At 42.1% G+C, this 21861-nt stretch overlaps 1 protein-coding gene across 1 annotated transcript in view; it reads right to left on the minus strand.

Annotated features, from left to right (window-relative positions):
• CSGALNACT1 (chondroitin sulfate N-acetylgalactosaminyltransferase 1) overlaps positions 1–21616 on the minus strand; it is a 252944-nt gene extending 231328 nt beyond the window's left edge. The window contains exon 1 of the mRNA XM_045535298.1: positions 21504–21616. The gene's annotated coding sequence lies outside the window, so the exon portion shown is untranslated. The remainder of the gene's footprint in view (positions 1–21503) is intronic.
• Between the last annotated feature and the right edge of the window lie 245 nt (positions 21617–21861).

Consider the following 21861-nt stretch of genomic DNA (forward strand, 5'->3'; position numbering starts at 1 on the left):
ACCCACAGGAAGAAATAACTAGGTCATCGCTCTCAGCTGCCTACTGTCTGTCCTCGTGGTGCAGAGCCGAGGACACGACATCCGCCTGGCTGCTGTACCTCCCAGGTCCATCCAGAGCAGCCTGCACTCTGGAGTAGGAGTGACATGCTCCCTGGTCGTCCCTCTGACTGTATTCTTAGAGCACAGTGTCCTTGAACAAGTCACTGGTATTTATCTGGCAGTCACACTGAAGTCATCTGTGTTCCATCACTCTAACCATCTTGCAAACCAGACTCCAACTGCCACCGGCCAGCGCTTCCTTTCTAACCCCACCCCTGAAGTTCACAGGCAGGCTGAAAGCAGCCCTCCCTGCCCCCGGCTCGGGCAGGAACGTGGCCTCCTGCATTCTCCATGCCGCCGGAACAGCTGGCAAACACCCTGGAAGGAGGTGGCAGAACTCCTTGAAGCCTCGGGGAGTGGAGAACTAACCTTCACAGAAACCCCCACGAGGCTCAGTGGGTGTGAGGAAGTGGAAAGATTCCCTGGAAGAAAGGGAACCGTGAGCCCTCTGCAGATGGGAGTTTCGTGACACACCATCTTACAACTTAAAGACCTGAGAAACTCGCAGTGCCACTTTTCCATGACAAAATTCCACCAGGCTCGCCAGAACACGGTGCCTCAAAATAACCGGCAATAAAAATAAACTCCTTGAAAGAATTCTGTGGATGGATGATGGAGATGGGTGCACAACACTTAAAAATGGTTAAGAATTATGCATATTTTACCCAAATCACAGTAATAAAAAAGTTCCTGCTTACGCTTCTAATTCTTGATCAACAAACAGCAGATATTTACTTGTCAGCGCCCCCTATAATCTTATATTAAGAACTCTTTTAAACTGTTGCCATGGTTAATAATTTAGCAAATAAATTAAAATATTGAATCAAATAATAGCCAAGCTGTCAGGCCATGCTGCAACTCTGTCTTTGGCATTTCAATTATGCATGGTACTGGGGCTTTGATCTCCATAATGCAATGACAGCACACAGAAAACAAGGCCATTTCTAAAAAATGTGTCATGTGCCAAACGCTTTCTCACAGGCAATTCTAAATTTTCCAAGTTAAGAGAATTAGGTAATGTAGGCTAATGTTGCAATCTGAATCAATCTAGTTTTAATCACTTCTCCCCTTTTTCTAGAAATTAGTTTGCTAAAAATGGCATGTTTTCAAATAAACTAGCATAATGGTTAATCATATTCCTCCTGCTGTCTTTGATGGATATTAACTAACAAGGAAAATCTGTACTCAAAAAAAATGCTATTTTTAATTTCCTGATATGCAGAGGTTAAAGAGTTTTTAACAGTATTGCTACAACAAAATACATCAATTTAAAAATCAATAAACATCTACTGTGGTTACATTTATTTATTTATTTTATTTCAGAATATTATGGGGGTGCAAACGTTTTGATTACATAAATTGCTTCTGTACCATTTAAGTCAAAGTTGTGAGTGTTCCCACCACCCAGATAGTGTGCACTGTACCCATTAGGGGTGAATTTACCCATCCCCTCCTCCCCCTCCCACCTCGATTTCTGATGAATGCTATTTCCATATGTGCACATAAGCGTTGATTGATTAGTTCCAATTTAATGGTGAGTATGTGTGGTGCTTGTTTTTCCATTCTTATGATACTTCACTTACAAGAATCGTCTCCACTTCCATCCAGGTTAATACAAGAGGTATTAGTTCACCATTTCTTTTTATGGCTGAATAGTACTCCATGGTGTACCCACACATATTATTAATCCACTCATGTATTGATGGGCACTTGGGTTGTTACCACGTCTTTGCAATTGTGAATTATGCTGCTATAATCATTCAAGTGCAGATGTCTTTTTTATAGAATGTCTTTTTTTTCCTTTGGGTAAGTACCCAGTAGTGGGATTGCTGGATCAAATGGTAGTTCTACTTTTAGTTCTTTGAGGAATCTCCATACTACTTTCCATGGAGGTTGTACTAGTTTGCAGTCCCACCAGCAGTGTATGAGTGTTCCTGTCTCTCCGAAATCAAGCCAACATTTGTTGTTTATTTATCAGCTGTCACCAAATATGTACCAGAATTAGTTGTCATATTCAAGGACCATCTCTTGAAAACCAGAACATGAAAACTTCTAACTGACCAATAACTGACCATTCTCTTGACAGTGTCTTCTCTAATTCTGAAATTAGAATAAAAAGCAGCTGTGTGTCTTTTCATGAGACTTTTCCCCAGCACTAGCACGATGCCTGGCAGGTAGGTAGTAGTGGCTCAACGAATGTGTATTAAAAAAACAAACAGGTTAAATAGTATCAAGGGTCACAAGTTTATAATATATACTGAGAAATAAGAAGCATTCACAGACACTTTACTTTTGACAATAGATCAAGTTGCAAAAAATTTTCATATGTGGAACTTTATAAATTATGTCATTTCAAAATCTATTACCTTGTGATATGAATTGCTATCTGTATTACATTGCATTGCTGTATCCTATGAAGGGAAGTTGGTGGTTGTTTGGGTTTTGTTTCTTTTTTTTTAAGAATGTGAATAATTTTCTAATTTTTCTATTTTATAACTTTGATGATAGTGGATTTGTTGCTGTTGATTTGTTCTTTTTAAAAGTAGAACATTTTGAATTCTAAATTTGAATTCCAATTTGAAAAGTAGATATTTTGAATTCCTTTTGGAATATAAAGGGAATGAAATATAAATAACTAAAAAATGGAGTACTGATACTTTTAAATGATTATACTACTTACTTACCCCTTTATACTGATACATTGGGGACTGCTATGGTGCTGAAAGAGGATTTCCGAGGATTAATAACTAACTTGATAAAGGGTAGAACATCTGGACAGAAGTGAGGACAGTCAGTATCAACCTAACAAAACACATTGTTTTCTATGTCTTTTGTTTTACACAGCAACGCTTTAGATGGAAAGTATCCAGTAAATTTGAGTTAAATAAAAATAAAATCCCATCCATATATTCTAAGTATACACTTTAGAAAGCAATCTCGTCAATTTGGAACGTGCTCCTTGCGGTATGTTACCATTACAAGATCACAGCCACGCTCTACCAATTGTTAATGTAAAATTCTATTTAAACATAAAGAAGATTCCATTATTTCCCAGTTCAAAAACCTATACTTTCTATTAGTAAGAATAAATCAATTCCCTATCCAGGATACCTACCAAATCAAACCCCACGGTCTCAAACTTTCTGAGTTAGGAGCCAGTGGCTGTGACACAAGAAGTCCTTTGCCAAGACAGATTATCACAAACCTCCTCTACAATTTCTGAGACAGAATCGTACTCAGAGGGTAACAAAGGGAAGGCATAACACACTGTGTGCTGAGCAGTCTGTGTCCGTCTGCTGATAGAGGAAAGCCCCCTGCTAACTTATGCTGAATTGTGCATGCTTTTCCATTCCCCAAAGACACCTAAACACGCACTGAACTCTTGCAAGCGAGGTGAGAATTCTATGTTTTGCTTCTGCTCATGTGAGCAAGGACTAAGTTTTATTTGTTGTCACTAATGACCTTTTTTATTTCTTAATACACCTCAAAGTAGCCAGGAAGGAGCCTCTGCTGTCATCTCTGGACAGGGAAAAGCAAAAAACAACTTGTTTCCAGCCTTATCTCAACCATAGCCGAATTTATGCCCAAACTCAAGAGCACACACCCAAACCATGGGGGAGGTCTGAATGCACTCTAAGTGTATTCAGCCAGCCTCACGGCATACCAGGGAGCCAGGGCAATCCGTCTGCCACCCACAACAACCCCCGAGACTCCTCACTCAGGGGACGGCGCTGAGCCAGGCTAGTGCCAGGCCTTCAGAACTATAACAGAACTTGAATGACTGCTCTTCATCTCACTTTCAACTTAGAATCAAGCCTTCTGAATTAGAGATGAAAACTTTCAAAGGCTGGGCATGGAGGCGCATGCCTGTAGTCCTAGCTCTGGGAGGCTGAGGCAGGAGGATTGCTTGAGGTCAGGAGTTCGAGACCAGCCTGAGCAAGAGCAAGACCCCATCTCTACCAAAAAAATAGAAAAAAATTAGCCAAGTGCAGTGGTGCACACCTGTAGTCCCAGCTACTCAGGAGGCTGAGGCAGGAGGATCACTTGAGCCCAGGAGTCTGAGGTAGCAGTGAGCTATGATGACAATGACGATGACACCACTGCACCCTAGCCGGGGAGACAGAGTGAGACTCTGTCTCAACAAAAACTTTCAAAGTAGCAGCCTCATCCCTACAATCTGAAATCAACACCTTGTACCAGGTGTTAAATTAAATTATATTTGACCTAAAGCTGCCTCTGTACTTTGAATCCCTACATAGCAAACTTCAACCTAACTTAAGAGAATATTTTTGTAACAAATAGCTGAATCTCAGCCAATCACAGCAGCCACGCTTCAGCCAATCACAGCTACCAACTGATCAGACCACGTCCATATAAAGCAAGCGTCTCATCACATCATGCCCAAATAAGGCAGATGCTCAGCTATAGCCAATCAAGCTGTGTCTGTGCTTCCATTTCTGTCTATAAACACCGCCTGCCCACATTGCTGGGTGGAGCTCTCTGAACTGCGCCTGGGTCAGGGTGCTGCCCAATTCATGAATCATTCTTTGTTCAAATAAACTCTGCTAAATTTAATTTTTCATTTAACACAAGAAAGCAAAGAGGAATGTGGAAGCACTCCTCCCTTCCACTATTAGTGTTTACTTTGGCCGAATGTCCAAGAGGTCACAGAACTATTTGAGGGAAAAGAAAACGCAGATTTTGGTGCCAGTAACATGGCAGACAGGAAAGCTGAAGAAAACCTGTACAAAACACCTAAAGTTACTGAATTTTTAGAAAATAAATACTCACATAATATACACATATAGACACACACACACACACATACACACACACATAAGTGTAAATCTGAATGGATGGTTGAAATGATAGGAAAACAAAGGAAACCTTCAGAGCCATGAAATGATGGGAAAACATGAATCCAAAAGGTAAGAAAGATGAGGTTTGCTCTTGGGGAATGTGTCATCTAGTGGCCTGGAAATAAATCAATTTTAGTGGGCCACATAGAAGGGACAGGAGAGAACACATTGGGCAAATACTGAGGTCAGAGGTTGTCAGAGTAGATCCCATGTACAGAACTGGAACCCCAAAAATACAACAACCGTAGGAAAATATGACCCAAAATATGGCCCAAAAAAGAAAGTGGAGACACTTGCCTATCCCAGCTTTGGCTCTGGGTGAAAAGGGAAAAAGGGGTTCCCTGAGAATGACTAATGACAAGGCCCCCTTCACATAAGTATGGGCTGGAACTGATCTTTGTGGCCCTAAAATTTCTACACCAAAGATTTCATTTTGAAAGATCTTGGGATCACAGCCCTCCTAGACACCTCCAAGGAATAAATGCTCGCCATCCCATCCCTAAACAAACATTTTAAACATGAGCCTCAAAATATTCCCATAGATAACATTCCAATGACCAAGAACTCAAATCAAAATACCACAAAACTCTTGGGGCATAAGGCTGCCATGAGAAAGAAACATAGAAAAACACAAGCTACAAAATCATATTCACAAAAATTGCAGATATTAGAATCATCAGATAAAGAATAAAAAATGTTTTATCTTTTAAAGACCTAAGAGTATAACAAGAGACAAAGAGATTATCAAAAATTATCAGATAGGCTTGCGAAAGAACTAAATAAAATTTTAGATATTAAAAAAAGAAAGAAGATCTGATTCTCATTTAACAACTTTATATAAAAAGTTGTTAAACAAAAACAAATAGTGCCAATAATTTTAATGGAAAAAAATTATAATACATTCCATCTCAATGGATGATACCCAAACAGTCTTTACAGGTAAAATAATAAATCAACTGAATAATTAAAACAAGTTCAACAACTAAAAACAATTTAAACGTGAATAAATACATGGTATAGAAATAATACAAAGTTCATAAAATTCCATGAAGGTTTATTGAACTCATTTATTTTTTCTTCTTTTTGTACTATTGTCTTTATCACTTTTCAACATTTGGGGGTTCATGGGTATTTCACACTCAATCTTCAAGTAAAAATAATATAATACAAGAAAACATATTTCAGGCAAAATAAAAATGCTTCAAAACTTGTGGAAATAGTGCAATCATAATAGGCTCAAATGTACAAGAGCTGTCTCTTCTCTCTTGCTTGCAATGTGTGCACAGCAAATGTTTTGATTCCTCTACCCTTTCTTTCCTTTTGTGCCTGGAACATGATGTGATGGCAGGAGCTCTAGCAGCTGTCTCTGACCATGAGCGTGAGGACCACATTCATAGGGGATGGCAGCAGTGAAGTGGAAGGCTTGTTCCTGATAACTGCGTGGAACCACCATCCCATTCATCCCTGAATTGCCTACTTTCTCACTTATTCTTTTTAAGAGAGAGTCAACTTCTAGTTTGTTGTTGCCATTGTTCTTTCTTTTATATGCAGGCAAACTTAATCCTCACTAGTGCCAATGGCTTTACATTCTCTGGACCAGCAGATACTTAAACCAAGACTCTCTCTTTCTCATGGGTACTTCTTTGGGTTTTCCACGGGCTCCCAGGTTGGGCCCTTCTGGCCAACATCCCTGTGATATGGGTGATGCATTCATTCAAGTCCTCTGATTGCACTGCCCACACTGCCACCGCTCCGGGCCCTGAAATTCATTTCTGCAAGCTCTCTGCTGGCTGTGCTTCTTGGGCAGAGGTCAAAGGGTTCCAGGCTGGCTCTTCATCCCCACATGGGCCACATCTGGTCCATGGGAAACGCACACAAATCGCACAAACAAATCTCTCCGACACACTTGGCAGCAGGGAAGTCCTGCCCCAGCTGCCACCAAAATATCTCACCCCAGTCAGATGCCAGCCCACCGTGCGCCCAGCCCCAGGGGACGCAGAGCTGCTGTGGGTCCAGGTGGCCTCAAGACAGCTGCTCTCTCCAGGCTTGGGGTGAGGACAGCACCCCCAGCCCACCCTTCCTCCAGGGGGAGGGGAGGGTGACAGACTCACAGCTGAGCCTTCTTCAAGTATTAAATAAACAATCCCCTTACAAATCCTATATCGATGCTTTATCCTATCCTCAGAGTGAGGAGGATTTTCAAGAGCTTGAACCCAGTTGTTCAGATATTTCCTTTGAAAATCTCCACTTTGGTCTGTCTCACAACTTATTGTATTAAATAGTAACTGCTATCTAGTGTATCTTGAGGTGCTAAGTCAAATTTTCCAATTCAACAGGCTGTCACAAAAACAAATCCTTTGGAGATGCACATTTGCGGTAAAACTCTAAAGAAAAGCAAAGAAACAGTTAACAATATTTGGAAGAGTGGTTACCCCTGCACTTGGGGAGTCAGAGGAAATATGATCTGGAAGCACATGCCGGGGGCTTCAAAGGATTGTTCTAGATGCTAAGGATAGTGATTCACTTCATTATCATAAGCAAAATGGATATATATGTTAATATACGTGTATGTATTCATAATTTATGAATTTAAAAGAAAAAGAACAGACACAAGATAATATCTAAACTCTATAGCAAAGCAATTTGGAAATAAGATTGTACTCTGAGAATTAGGTCATGAATTAAAAAAAAAAAAATGGAGGAGGTGCTAGGTCATAAAATGACTTCTAGAAGTAGGTTGAAGGATTTCTTAAAGGACCAGGGAGTTGTTCCAGGGACTTCGGTAGTGGTGGTTGGTTCTGTGGCACAGACAATGCCCTTAACATATCGAATCTACGTCATCATCTGGAAGGACAGACTAGAGGAAAACATCACAGAGTTGATCGTTGGCACCTCAGAGCTGTCGGTAGCAGGAAAGTCTACCAGCCTCAGAGCTGCAAAGAAGTCTTGGCTAAAAGACTCAAAGGAATCGATCCTGCTGGCAGCCGACCACGGCTATACCAAGGCTCTGTGAGCTACAGGCACATTGTACAAAGTCCTCTGAATTCTTTTTGTATTACTTTTGTAATTGCCAAAGCAAATTTTTAATTCTGATCTGGCTTCTTATACAAGGAGCTTGTCTACGGGAAAAGAAAGTGCTGATCACATGGATTTTATTGTTATTATTAAGGCAACGTTTGCTTTATTACAATTAATAATGCTGAGAGCTAATATTTCTGGTGTGCTTATCCCATTTGATCTCCACAATAATCTTAATCCTATCAAGAGGCAGCACAGGAGAGTGGCAAAGAGCAACAGATGGGTGGCCAAGATTCAAATTCTGGCTCAACCCTTAGTAGCTATGTGACCTTGAACAAGACATTGAACCTCTTTGGGCCTCAGTTTCCTTAATGTAAAGAAAGGATAATGGCAGTACCTACCTTGTAGAGTTGTTGTGAGGATTAAATGAGTTAATATTCCTAAAGCCCTGAGACAGCACCTGGTACCCAGTGAGCACAATATAAATGTTTGCTATTATGCTCATTTTATAGACAAAACCACTGAGGTCCAGTGTGGTAAAGTAACTTGCCTAAGTTCCATAGCTAGTAAATTGCACCTGGTCTAACTCAGAGATGTTAGACTTCAGAGCCCATGTGCTAAGCCACCATACTGTATAAACTGGGTATTCCTAGGACAGTTATTTGTCAAGGCAAATTAACCCATTAATCTCCTCTGGGTCCTCTTCAACCTTCAGGCATCTTGGTTAGATGACTTACTCGGGCCTTGATAATCCCTCTTGTAGGCTGAAAATGCAAGACTCCAGGCCTGGAAGGCAGGAGACCTGACTCCCTGCTGAGCCCTGGGCTGGCCCAGCTGCAGCCAGCCCTCCCTTGGATAATCCCACGACAGCTGTCCACTGCCTCTTCCAACTCCAGCTACTGAACTCTGAGATTCTCAAAGGCTGCAATGGGACTTTTCACCATTGAGTTCTCGGTTTCTAGCAACATGCCAATGAAGTTATAAAATATGTAAATTTTCCTGTAACCCCAGGTAGATTCAGATTATCCCAACCCTGTCTTCAGCTGGCCATGAGAAATGGTCCAAACATCGCCACCTGCCAAGGGTGTCCCCTGCCCCGCAGAACCCGTGCAGGCAATGAGGCAAGCTCCAGTTCCATTTCTGCCACTAGCTCCCACGTGAACTTGGGTAAAGCCACTTTGCCTCTCGAAGCTTTGCTTTCTCCTTTTGTGAAGCAGAAAAATCGGACTAGATGGTCTATAAATTCCCTTCCGTTTTTTGATCTTTATATGCATGTTGTAATTCAGAGCCAAAGCTCATTTTGATTTGACCGCATTCAAAAACAACTCAAAATAAATTCTCACTTTAGGGAGACACACACACTGGTTTCCATAATGCATAAATGGGAAGCAATGTTGTTGCTACTTGCAATTGTGAAGAGACAAAGACACTTTCCCAAACCCCAACATGACCACTGAGAGGGAAAAATCTATTGGCCTGATAACCATACACTGCATGAAACTTATGGCTTAAAAGCTTTTCTCCCTAAGAATAATAAGGAATAAACTGGTCCTCTTCCTAATCTGCTATATGCCAATCAGCCCCAGACGACAGGTGTGCGTGTGTACCTGTGTGTATGTGCATGCTCAGAGCAGACTGCAGATTTTCCCGGAAATTTAAATAATAAATGAAAAGGTACTGTGAACGCTTCAAAAAAGGACAATGTTCATTAAAGTGATTATCTCAAAATGATGTTAGATAACTTATCAAAGATACTAGGTGATTCATAATCTTATTTTTGGCTCTGTACTCATAAAATGTTCGCTACTACATCAATGGTGCAAATAAATGTTTGAATTCACTGCACAGAACAGATAAGCTGAAAAGTAAGTAATGGACCACCACATAGACCTTTAGGCGACAGTGGTTTGATGTCTTAAAATATTCTTTTTATTAGCAGCATGTATAATACGTAACTAGGTATTGACTGGTTTTCTCTTCTTCCAAACATCATTGTCATTTGTATTTTCATCCTTTAAAGCTATTTTAAGATGCTTTAATTTAATAAAATGAATGCCATCCAATAACTAATATACATATCTTTTCAGAAATCTGGTTCATGGAAAATGAAAACTATAGATAATAAATTTCTCCACACATTTTTAAAGGGTTTCATAATCTTTGTAGCATCGTCCCTCTTAATGGCCCAACAGTAATGAATCCTTCATCAAACTTTGATGCAGTGTATTTCGTACACTGGCACTCTGGTAAGAGAGAGAGAAAAAAATAAAAAAGACAAATTATCCAGGAAGCTGAGGTATGTCATAGGTAATGACAAGGCCAGGACTCTGAATAATAATGCCAGGCTGGCACTAAACACTTTGCCTAATTAGACTTCACATGAGGGGAAAAAGTGCTTAAATATTTAACAAGTATAATGGTGCAATCAATATACACAAATCAGGCCTGATAAGGAGTATTGCTTATTAAAAACACAGACAGATGACTATGGGAAAGGTACAATCATTAAATGCAAAACTTCACAGGCTCCAGCTGTGAGCACCAGCCATGTACTTTAAAATCCCCATTTCATGAGAAACTCGATGCATTATTTAGTCCCATCCACTTGCTCAGTAGACGACAGATACACGCACATCATAGATTTAATAAAATAACTTGGTTCAAATAGATCGTCTTTGCTTTTTCTCAGAACTGTCTTTTCTTGACCACTTTTGCTGATGTCAAAACTCCAGAGAGTCAAGACATCCAACACCTCTCAGATAATTGTTTCAGCTAGGTAATTAGTCCTCCTTTTTATTACCTTCAAGAACACTTAATGTGTTGGAAGCCTTCCTGGCTCTATTAAATCCAGCCAGCCTGCCACAAGATTATGAATATATAATTTGTTTATAGGTAGCTTTTAAGAAAACACACAGTATGCAGGAATATAGTTAAAACCAGGCAGGCATATGAACTGCAAATTATAGTAAAAGAGATTGCTAAGTGTGGGTTTTCTGTTTGGTTTCTCCAAGCTCAGCTTTATACTCAAATACAAGGATCCTAAAATGCAATTTGCCCATTCATGAACACAGTTTCTTAACCCTGTTGACTATTAAATTGCTGCAATGATTCACTGCACACATACTTATAGAGAGCCTACTGTGCCTACACACTGTGCTATACTTGCTATACTCTTTGGAAGGCATCAACAAACTGTGTAAACTATGACCCCTTTCCTCCAGGAGTCTAGAGTTTGGCCCACGTATGACATAAAAGCAGCTAAAATATCCACTGCCTCATAATGTATCACCTTGGTACCCATGGAAGTACCACAGTAGTCTTGGGAATAGACGCTTAGAGTGGCAAACAGACATATATTCAAATGCTGGCTTTGCCTGTCACAGTCGTCTGACCCAGCCAAAGTATTTCATCTATCTGAACCTTCTGCAAATAAATTGTTTCAAATAGTGTTTAACATATAGTAGACTTCTTCCTAACCTTCTGCCCTTTCTGTATTAACAGGAGAAAAACAAACTTTGTTTTAATTGAAGAACCAACTATTCAACCCCTGACTTAGCTGCAATGATACCCATATCCACATCTTAGGTCTCTTTGGGTGCATATAAGCCTATTTTTATTGATACATAACTATATTTATATTTATAGGGGCCATGTGACATTTTGATACATGCACACAACGTATAATGAATGACCAAATTAGGGCGGTACAATTCCATTTCTGACTTGCATCCCTAAAGAAACTCCTCTGAACTATTCTTACCAAGTGTTTCTAGGAAGTGAGTAGATTTAAAGTACAAAGGATTTCAAACTTTAATCCACTAGCTGCATGTGACCAGATGACGCTGAGATCATTTAGAGTCAATTCCATTCACGAAGCTTTCTGCCACTATTTCCATTTCTGATGTTGTAAAATCAACAGAAAATAAAAACTAATCCCCATGGCTTTGAAGTAGGCAGTGAGGGCTTTCCATCCCCGGGGAAGATGTTCCACGTGTCACTAAGCCCTGGCATGATAATATATTCCCTTCTTTCTATTTGACTCTCCCATGTGCTCCTGATGCCAGAATCCCCTGTCTGTTCATCTACGCATCCCCAGCACCAAGCACAGTGACAGGCACACAGTAGGAATCCATAACTAGATGCTGAACAACTTGAGAGCAGGCAGTTGGGTAGGTGGCATCATTGTAGAGGCACCTAAAATTACCTGCCAACTCACTACAGTACATGGCCCATCATGAGCAGAATGATGGAAACATGGGACCTGGGTTCCATTCCTAACAAAGTCATTCCACCAAGTAGCTGGGTCATCTTAGCTAAGTCACTTTGCCTCTGTGGGCCTCCACTGCTCACCTGAAAATGATGGAGATAGTCCCTATCATCTCAAATGTGCTATTATTTCTGCAAAATACTGACATTAGACAAAATGATCTCAGAGGTGGTATTATTTCTGTTGATATATTCTTGCTAATCAATGGTCTTCTCATTACTTCTAACTCCAACAAGTTATTGACAGGACTATTAAATGAAGTCTACAAGCCCTCCAGGAATAAAGTATCTCTTTCAAATGCATGATTTTACCATTTCAAAGATTTCTAGTTCATATAAATTAAATAAACGAGCCTGGCCAGCTTTATTCAAAGCTTCTCCATTCATTCTCCGCCCTTCGTTCCTACATGATGGAGAGCAGCAGCTGCCGATGGCCATTTCACACACTGGCGTGTCATCTGCACCAAGAAGAATCCAACCATCACTAGGAAAGGAGTTTAAAGAAACTAGTGCCCTCCATATGCCTTCACCGCACACCTACCAGCTCCACAGGCCAAAGAAGCCCTTTTCACGGCTCCCAGGCAACCAGACAGTTTTACAAAGGATGCACACCCACCTCCCACCTGCCCCACCCTGGAGAAAAGTACGAACACTCACTGGTTCCCCATGGCCACAATAAAATTCACCATCTTGGGTAGATGGAGTGTGGGGGTGGGAATCACAGTCTTGGTACTCAGTGAACAAATAATTTCTACAGTTGGTTCATGAGGTCACCATCTTGAGTGGGAGAAAACCCAAAAAGCCTTCAGTTCCTGCATTTCCTCTAACCTCATTTCCATCAGAGCACTGAACATGAAGATGCCAGTTCTGCACTAAGGGTATAAGCGGGTGTTCTCCGGGCCCTCTGCCCTCCACACTAATAACGGCCCCGGCATTAGTCCAGACTCATTCTTGGAGGAAGGCAAAAAGCTAATTCCAGTGAAGTTGGATAGATTCTCCTGCACACCCAAGGATATTTATGGGAAAAACCCTCAGGATTTTTATTTAAGTGAATAATACACTCTCTACAAAGAAAAACTATTTTTGAGACAACCAAAAACCCCAGGTGTTGAACCAGCTTACTTGACCCAACAGAGAAACAAGTTTTATGCTCAGATGTTGGCTTCAGCCACCACTAGGATGGATGAATCAATTCACAGTCCACAAATTTCATTGCTTTGCATTTAACAGTCCCTGCATCTCAATGATTAAATTCCTGCTTTAAGGATTAAGAACTTGCTCATGGCCACAGAGCAGTCAGCTCTAGAATCCTTTCTCTACCAATCTAGTTTTCTTTTGGAACCATTTGTCTACATCTCCATCTGGAGGAGAAATATAAAGAAAAAAAATTTCTCAAACTCAGCTCTCTCCTGTTATTCAGAAATCTCTATGCCATGAGTTTAGTGAGAAGACAAAAGGAACCTCCTTAGACAGAGGCCAGGGCTTAGAGGTCATGAATATATCCAAAGAAATAGCCCCCAAAACACAAGTCTCCTCCCTCAGTTCCCCATTATGTAGCCACAAATGTACTCAAATAAATCTTACTTCTAAGGCACATACGATATGCAAAGTTACCCTGTGTACTCTGAGTTACTTATGTCTATGGAGGGTCCAAGAAGGCATTTATTTCCCATCCACTTGCTTATAGAGTAGATGGGAAAAAGAGAAAAGGAAAACTACTATCTTTTGTACAGCTAATTAAAGTAGCCAAGGGACATTGGGAATTCATTATTTAACACATGTCCTTGTCACTGTCTCACTCCTCTCAGTCTAGACCTTTAAGCTACACAAGGATACCAAGGGTGGTTTTCTGAGATCAGCTTCCATACCCAAGCACCTCATCACACTGACATGCACAGTGGGTATTCGAGACACATTTGATTATAATAATCTAGAACTTAGACATTAAAAAAACTATCCAAGAGTAGAATTAGGAGATTCAAGATTGAGAGCAAAATAGCATTGTCCTCCTAGTCTTCCAAATGCTCCTTGATACTTGTTTTTCTTCCATGCTTCCTTCCTTCCTGGCCCGGTTCATTATAATCACAGCTGACATGTACTAAGTATTTACCGTGTGCCACGCAGTTTATGTACATTGTCCCAATTAATCTGCAAACTACCCAATAAGGTGAGCACGATTATGTCCACTTTATAGATGAGAAACTAGAATCTAAAGAATTAAGAGACTTGCCCCAATATCACACAGTTCAGAAAGAGTGGAGTTCTGTCCCTGTGCGTATGACTCTAACTCCTCAGCCCATTTGCCAAGTCTGCTGCCTTCCTCACTCAGTTCACTGGTTCTCCTACTTTCTCGCTTATTAGAATTCTCTACATACATTCATGATACTAATCTTCCCAAGAACCATAAGAGCTAACTTGCATCTCATTTAAAGGACTATTCTTCTTCCCACTAAGCTACCCTTCCTTCTGTTGTTGTTTGTAAGTTTGCTCATTCATTTCATTTTAATACACTCTACTAATTCCATAAAATGGGCTTTTGGGAACTACAGTAACTTGCTTTAAGCAAACCATGTCCCAATTTGATACTGTTTTTAAATTTTTGGCATTTAAAAAAAAAAAACAACCCTGAATCAAGCTTCTCTTGCACCTGGGCAGGTTCTATTTGCTTATTCACAGCGGGGCTGGTTTATGCTTATGTGCCGTGGCATAATAAATAATGAGTCAAGGCTTCCTGCTCCTGGCGAGGTAGATGTTCCTGAACTGTAATGATTTTGTGAAATCCACATTCCCTCCCTACCACACACGGCATCTACCGGGGACACCAAACAAGGTGGCTGATTATCATAAAACCACTAGGAACATCTCTGTAAAAACCCTCCCTGATCTAACAACACAGCCTACAGGACCCGATACAGACGGCCCTGTGGACCTGGCTCCCTGCCTCGCAGTGAAACAGACCTGGTTGTATTTAACCAAATCCCCAACTGGAGAAAAAAAAAAAAAAAGAGGCTCATTTCTCCTGTGACCGCAGCTACCCCTTGAAGATCTCAAGTGGGAACTGGCAGACAACTAATAATTCTGATTTAGATACTTGCTAACAGAGATGCAGTTGGCTTTGGAAAAACCCTGCAGTAGGGAGCCAGGGAGCCAGCAGTCCATAATAGTCAATGCACCAATCTGGGGGTGCAGAGGGCTGCAGCGCTCCCCTAAGCTCTTCAGCAGAGTCCCGCTAGCCGGTGCTACACGACTAAGCCCCTGACCCCACCTCAGCCCCTCATGAACAGGCTGCTCATATGCCTACCTTGCTTTCCACTCACCCCCTGGACCCAAACCTTATTGTACATCATAAGCACCTATCCTGGGCTCCCAGTTGCCATTGCCTCCTGGGATTCATCCTCTTCTGCCAGATCGGGTCACAACCGAGTATGACAGGGACCCTAAGCTAGCACCAGTTCAAAGATCACCCTACACTGCAGCCAGGTTTCTCCAGGCCCCAGGAGGGAGAACCAGAAAATATTATTTTAAAGGACATGATCACATTCTACCCTGGGTTTTAGATAACTCTATCTCTACCATCCCCCGAAAGTGTTGGGGGGAAGAAGGGAGGGAAGGGAGAGGGTGAAAGGAGACAGATGAGAAGGAAGAAGAGGACAGGCACCGCTATTTTTTGGTGCCTCCTACTTCCTGGGTGGCTTGGTGCTTTACCTATACATCTCATTTAATTCTTGCAACAAACCTATAAGATGTTATTAACCCCACTTTTCACATGAGGAAACTGAGCCTCAGAGATGTTCAGTAATGGGACAACCCCCCCCACACACACACACTGAGTGGGGAGCAGAGCTGGGATTCAAACCCCAGGATTGCCCATGGCCACCAAAGTCTCAAACGCTTCCTCTCTCCTGCACTGCCTTCCACATCTTTGTACTCCCTGCAGTGTCTAGCAGATTGCCTTCTAGAACAGGTGCGTAAAAATCTTTGTTAGATGAATGCATGAATGGGTGACTCCAGCCTTCAATGCCTTAATATTCTGCAACCCACACACTTGATATTATTCATATATTCTGCTTATAACATGCCTGCAAAATGCCTTGATAAGAAGTTAAATGTTGTACAGTGATGTTGCTCTACATTGTATTTTGAGCTACTAGAAAAAGCTACATATACAAACCTATAAATAATAAGTGCTGAAGCAGACCCACTGGTAAAAATACATTTGTTATCTTGTTCCATCCTGCCTCAAAATGGATACGCATCCAGTAATCTGAGGAAAATCAAGGTTTGCAAGCTTTTTCAACCCTCAGAACTCTAAGATATTTTCCAGACTGCCAATTCCATGAGTATTTATGCTGGAGAAGACAGTGAAATGGTTATGAGCTCAAGTCCCAGAGCCAGGCAGATGTGGACTAGACCCAGCTCTACCACGTACTAGCTGACCTTGACTTACCTGCTAAACCTTGGTTTTCAAGGTTTATGTAAAATGCAGATAATAATAGTGCATCTTCCTAAGGCGCTGAGCTGATTAAATGAAGAATTCGTGTACCACACTTGGCAGAGCACCTGGTACCTAGTAAAGTGCTCCATAAGCGTTAGCCATTTTTTTTTTTATCATGGGAAGAGAAGAATTGTAACGGAAGTGCAACAGGAAGACTTAAATGAATTACTTACCTTTGCAAACATTATTATAAGCACTAAATTCACCGGAATCCTCCATTCCATATGATTGTGACCACTAGAATGAGCTACCCTGAAATCAATGCAGTCTATAATCATGACGATAAAAATAATAACCACCAGCAGATATATCCATATCTCATTTACTGTGTCGGGCACCGTTTACAGATAGGAGCAACACATGCGGTTGACGTGCAGATTGGACATTGTGCTGCAAAGGAGTGCCCAGCAGGGAGATGAGTGGGCTAAAGTCCTGTCTATTCTTTGTTTCCCAAGCTGAGCACCCTGGCACAGGATGATCTACTGCAGAGGAAGCACACCTAGCATCTGCCCTGTTTCCGTAAGAACTGTTACATTCACTGCAGCAAGTTTCTAATATGTGGGAGACAGAAGTAGAAAGTCACTTTTGGAAGTGACTTAAGTCAAAGACCACCATTTTAGTAATTTCATTAACAAAGCATATGGATATACCACAAAATCACCAGTGAATAATTCCCATGATTAAGCTGTACATCATGCGCCCATGTGCTTTGGGAACAAAAAACTAAGGCCGGCCCTGGTGTTCAGTATAAATAGGCAATTCACATCTACCTCCTCCCTGTTTCCTGCTTCCCTTTTCCGCCAGCAACTCAAATGTCCTTTGTGTGTGAGAATGAAACAAAATATCAGAGACGACCCCAGGGTAACCAAATATTATATTTTATGCATTGCCTAAAAACAACAACAATAATTGTCTGTGCAACAAAGTCATGTTCCACTAAGTGATAGGTTCAAACAGTTCAAACATTTCTCTGAAAACTGTAGCAAGCAATTGTCATTTTTGTCCAGGCAGCACCTCCCAAGTGCAGGTTCCTAAAAATGACACCCAGGTATAAAGATGCATTCATTTCCTCCCACCTCAGGCATCCATAATCTTGGTCAGCTCAGGGCTCATGCCCAAATTAAATTGCCCTGTTCTACAGAAAGCTTTAGACGTATCATTTTAGTTGAACTCAGCTTCAGTCTAGGAAACTTAAGGAGAGGCAGGGAGACACCATGGCCTTCACTAGCTGGGTGCTTAAGAGTAAAACCAAGTTCTTCTGGTTGTAGACAGGCATTAGTTTGTGCAAATGGGATCTCTATAAATTTTCGATATGCACAGAATCCTAAAAGTAATCTAAAATATTCAGCTTAATCAGAGGGAAATGATAATTAAAATGTATCTACAACCTTCACACAAAAATGATTCCTCATACTCTGTTTGCTAAAGAGTACTGACCTACAACACACTGCCTTGTTCTAAAATCTCACTATGTAAAAATCAGCATTGGATGGCTGATAATTTTCTGAACTCAACAACGTTCTGCTAAATAAAGTAAGAAATCCCTTGGTAAGATTCAGGGCCTGCAATGTGCCGGACTCTCCTCTCACTGTTGCTAATTTTACTTTAAAGAGTAAACGTTTTTTGTTTTGGGGGATTCTTTTTTTGTCACTGTAATTAAATTTCACTGGAAAACAGAAAATATAATGTTCTCTCATTCATTTTGCAAACAATATGGCAATATTTTCAGTAATAATGATTGTTTACATACATTGTCAGTATTTTTTCCTACCAAATGGCAAATTATATCTGACAAATAAAAACACAAACAAATAAAAACACCTTTGAGTTGTTCAATAATTATTCTCAAGCCTGACTAACTTCATTCAAATTAGAATTTAGAAATAAGAGGGCTTTTCAAGTATCCACGAAGAAGAAAGGTACTTTTCAGTGATGTATCTTGGAATGTGACAAAACCTATTTTTTAAAGGTGAGATGTAAAATGGCCCCATTTTAAGAAAAAGGAAAGATACTGGGAGCTTCTACTAGCCAGATAAAATTCCTTGAGAAACAGCAACTCATACTGCTGTTAGTGCTATAAATACCTATTTAGGAAATAAATCCATTTTTAACATACTAAAAGATAAAAATAAGCTCTCCCAAATACATACAAAAAAAAAGTAAAAACTTTAAAATACTAGATCAAAATCATATATTTGATTGTTTAAACCTTTTTTAAAAAATCATATATTTAAATATTAGGCTACATAAAGTAAAAAGCCCAATTCTTAAATCTCCTTTAAACCTTTAAAGTTATTCAGAAATGCTACCAAATCCATTATTTAAGACCACTTTCATTTATTTTTAGACCTTTGGTTAATGCTTTTCACACAAGGTTGCCCTTTTCTAATAAAGTATTCCATGTCGAGAACCCAGGAAGTGAAATTTCTTTGCTACCTGAAAGGACAGAATAATGGTAATAAATGACAGCCTGGGGTGATACACTAGGCAGAAGGGGCCTCTAGTGGTGAAGCCAACACTCCAACTTGGCTTTACACATTTTATAAGACTGCTTCATCATGAGGACAAAATCAATAGGTAATAAAGTCTTCCTGAGGTTTGCTTCTTTAATAACCTCTATTAGCCCTAATATACAGTACGGCTATCATTTAGAATCCCAAGGTCCTTTCATTGGGAATATAAAAAGAAGGATGTGACCTGAAGAATAACTTCATCACATTCTGCATGTTAAATCTACAAATATTTATTAAGCCCCTTCCATCCTGCCAGCCACTGGACATGGAGGAAATAGGAGATCGGGCACCATCACAGTGCTTACTGTTATTTCTTTTTAATGTAATCAAATTACATTAAGAACAGAGCTGGGACAATATAAAGATTCTCACCAACAGGAAAAACCTGAAGTGTTCCCTCCCCCTAAGTGTCAGCTGCTCATTTTCAAACATCTACGTAGGGCAGCGTCTGAGGTTCTTCAATTAATAATGGTTGGATGAATGAATGCAAAGTAAGATTGCATAGAAGAAGGAACTTTAAAAAAATTTTTTTTAAAAATATTGAAATATGCCAGAGTTGGGGATTCCTAAAAGTAAAGAAAGACAAAAGACAACATTTACGAAGCATGTATTATGTGCTCGGGGAACTAGGATTGGATCCTAAATGTTATTTCATCCTGCCAAACATCGCTATGAAGGGAAGAGTATGATTGGCATTTTAGGAATTAGGAGAGCAAGGCTAGGAAAGGGTAAGTATCAATAACTTGCCCAGGATCCTACAGTTAATAAATGGAAGATGCTACTCAGAGCCCTGGTCTCTGGAACCTCAGAGCACAAGCTTGCTTCGCTATGATGGAAATGGGTGAATCCAAATGTTTGAGATTTTGCTTTGAACCCCATTAACACGGTTTACAAATAGACATATGAGATTTAGAACACAAAGATGAATAAAATTAAAGGATTTTAATATTGCATTATTTGGAGTACACATAGTGTGGTAGCTAAATGCAGAGACATTATTAAATATTTATTGGGTTCCTGCAATGGGTATGGCCAGTGGCTTGCTTTCCAGGAACTGACATTCTCTGGGCGCCCAACACATATCATGCACTGTTACATGTATTCAAGTCGCTTTTTATGCCTAAGGCATAAAAGTCTGTTTTTGCCTTATGTTCCTATCTCCAAGTTTGAAGGACTTTTTCTCCTTCCAATTAGCAACATGACAGCATAGCCGGGTTTATTAATGTTCACGGTTGCAAATAACACTCTGATAATTTGACTTTCACGTAGAACAAGAAATCTTACAGAATGAAATTTAAATTTCTAGCAAGAAAAGGTGAAAGGACCGTACACGATCTTTATTACCTAGACGCATCTAATGACATGGAAGTCCAAACGGAGCCAAGGCTTTGAAATCAGAATAAAAGTGGAGTTTGTGAAATATAACCACGCTCTCATTTTTATTAGTATTTCCCAGGGCTCACTCTTTTGGCATGTACGGCGTTGTTAACATCTTTGCCTCTCTCACATTCTCTCTTTGCTGATGGATGAAAAGACAACTTCGGATCATTGGCAGGAGTGCAGGTGCAGGAAGTGCGGCGGAAACAGACAACTTTGCCTGCGCTTTGGACAGCCTTCCTCTCCTCCCCGCCCTCCAAAGCCCCTACCCCACCCCAAGCTCGTGCTCCCGCGCAGCTTCTCCCCGCGGACCACACAGAACACTTCCTCGGGGCGTCCTCTGATCGCGGCGACCCTCAGACACATCCCCGTGGCCCCGGTCCGAGGCCGGCGAGCACGCTGCCCGCGGGCCACCCCCGGCACGCCCCCTGCCCCCCCCTCCATCCCAGCAAAAATGATACAATAACAGCAGAGTCGTCGCGCCGCACGTGCAAAGGCTACTTTTCAGTGGGTTTTCGAGAAAGTCATTAGACAGCGAAAGGCCACGGGGAGAAAGGGTGGCGAAGCCAAAGCGACCCCGGGCGCGCAGCGGCCCCGGACCCTCCCCGGCAGCCTCGCCCGCGTCCACCTGGAGCCGCCGCGCCCTCCGCGGGCCGAGCCAGCCCCGGGCGCCCACCCCAGCCCCGCGCCCAAGCCCTCGGCGCCCGTGGGAGGCGACAGGGAGAGGAGGGCGCGGCGCCGCCCCCGCCCCGGCTGCACCCGCCACCCCGAGGTCGCAGCTGGACAGCCCCGGGGAGCCGCGCCGAGCGCCCGGCGACACCGACGCCCCCCCGCGGCGCCCACCGCCTCGCCGGCCCGGGAGGGGATCCGACTCACCCAAGGCGCCCCCTGGCTCCCGCCCCGGCTCCCGGCGCTCCCGCCGCCGCTGAAGTTTCCCTCCTGCGCGGCCGCCGCGGGCCCGGCTCCACCTCCCGCTCCGGCGGCCGCGGGGCCTCCAGGGACCCGGGGGGCGGGGAGCGGCGGCGGCGGCGGCGGCGGCGGCTCGGGCGGGCGGGCTGAACCGCGGCCAAGCCCAGCGCCCCGCCGCGGGGTGGGGGCCGGCGGGTGCACGGGCCCGCGGGGCGGCCAAGGCCAAGGCCCGGCCGGGGTCGCGCCTGGCTGCGCCACCCGCGTCGCCCCCTGCGGTGCGTCCCCCTGTCCCGTCGGAGCAGGGCGCCCTGGCCGATGCCCGTGC

This window comes from Lemur catta, chromosome 22, assembly GCF_020740605.2.
Source record: "Lemur catta isolate mLemCat1 chromosome 22, mLemCat1.pri, whole genome shotgun sequence".
NCBI classification, from domain to species: Eukaryota; Metazoa; Chordata; class Mammalia; order Primates; family Lemuridae; genus Lemur; species Lemur catta.